General features: G+C 31.4%; 1 non-coding gene across 1 annotated transcript; it reads left to right on the forward strand.

Moving 5' to 3' along the window:
* Positions 1-1093: 1093 nt before the first annotated feature.
* TRNAS-GCU (transfer RNA serine (anticodon GCU)) lies at positions 1094-1166 on the forward strand. The gene has a single exon. It is a non-coding gene; the product is annotated as a tRNA-Ser (tRNA).
* The last annotated feature ends 510 nt before the right edge of the window (positions 1167-1676 follow it).

Consider the following 1676-nt stretch of genomic DNA (forward strand, 5'->3'; position numbering starts at 1 on the left):
GTAAAAACTAAAGGGTATTAATGGACAAAATATGTAGACAAAATATCAAAGGAAATGATCATTATTTTAGATTAATAATGAGGATTCGTGGCCAAAATTAAATGAAAATGCCTAAAAAAATCCGAATAACAGAAAAGATGCCCTTATAATTGAAACAGGCAAAAAAATGCAAAAAAAAAAATGTCCTAGCAAAATTTCTTAAACCACTCAGTTTATCACATAACGTATAAATAGTAAAGCGGCTATGTTTCTGGCTTACTATAAAAAAGATGCAATTTCATCAAAATCCTAGCCCTAATCATCATCATAGGTCTAACTCATAGATGTTCAATTGTAACTCGTACGAGATAACCCCTGGCGTAAGCAATCCGCAGCGCATATTCTTTAAGGTCGTTTTTCCTATCTTATATGACCTTAGCAGAGCATGTTTGACGTGCAATATCTTCTGGTTCTATAGGCGGTTGGAAACCCATGGTCTAACTGTTTATAATAAAAAAATTTACCATAGTCATGAAATCATTTACTGTTCCGGATATATATGCTTTAAACATTTGGAAAACATGCAAGCATTTATGCAATTAAATATAGCTTATGAAACTGCAAAATGTCGTAACCAACTGCAAATAAATTTTACAGGAGAGTACAAAAACTGAATAATTATTTTACAGTTTCAAATTGTATTGGAATGCAAACGAATTCATGCAATTTACAGCCTGACTTTATCATCACAATGAATATATGCTGATATTTTTAAATTGTTCTTTAAAGCTTTGGTATACGACATACAGTGTGATTCATGAGAGAAAAATGTCATATAAACATGAGTCTATTCACAATATTTTCAGAGTTACACTAATTTGAAGTTGTTTGTAAAATACCATTATTCTTTAGTTTTAAGGTAAAAGAATGTTACAGATAAAAAATGAACTATTCAGGAGTATCATTTATTTAATTAGCTAGTATTCTGAAGCTAAAAATGTGTTGTGAATTTTTTAGTTTCCAAATCTGGCTTTCAGGTAACAGTTCTCTGTGAAACGGGCTTGAATTATTTCAAGGGAAAAATTGTTCCGGGGCCGGGTATATCGTGTATGGTTTCTGGGTAGCTCAGTCGGTAGAGCATTCGTGCGCTAAGCGAATGGTCCCGGGATCGATACCCGGCTCGGAAACAATTTTTCCTTGAAATTATTCAATTCCATAGTTGTTTCGTACAGAATTTTTTTCGGTTTTAACTACAAAATTGAACTTTTCTTATGCACTTATCACAACAATTATTATAAATCACTCCACTCTTGTAAATTCTTTAAGACGGTACATTAAGGTGCATAATTAAACTGTAAAGAATCAAGTTCCTGAAGTCGTATCGTTTGTAACAATTTTTCTGATAAGTGCGTAAGGATGTTGTAATTCATATTTAAAAATTGAAAAACAAAATCTGTACAAAGCAATTAACACGGTTTTAGCTTCAAAACGCTAGCCAATTAAATAAATGATACTTTTGAAAAGTTCATTCTCTATTTGTAACATTCTTTTATTCTTAAAAGTAAAGATAATAGGTATTTTACTAACAGCTTAAAATTAGTGTAATTCTGAAAATATTGGGATTAGGACATGTTCATGTGACATTTTTTGCTCAGAATTTATTCGGAAAAAGCTCCGTTAAGGACAGTAAATCCTCG

Source organism: Periplaneta americana, chromosome 14 (genome assembly GCF_040183065.1).
Source record: "Periplaneta americana isolate PAMFEO1 chromosome 14, P.americana_PAMFEO1_priV1, whole genome shotgun sequence".
NCBI lineage: Eukaryota > Metazoa > Arthropoda > Insecta > Blattodea > Blattidae > Periplaneta > Periplaneta americana.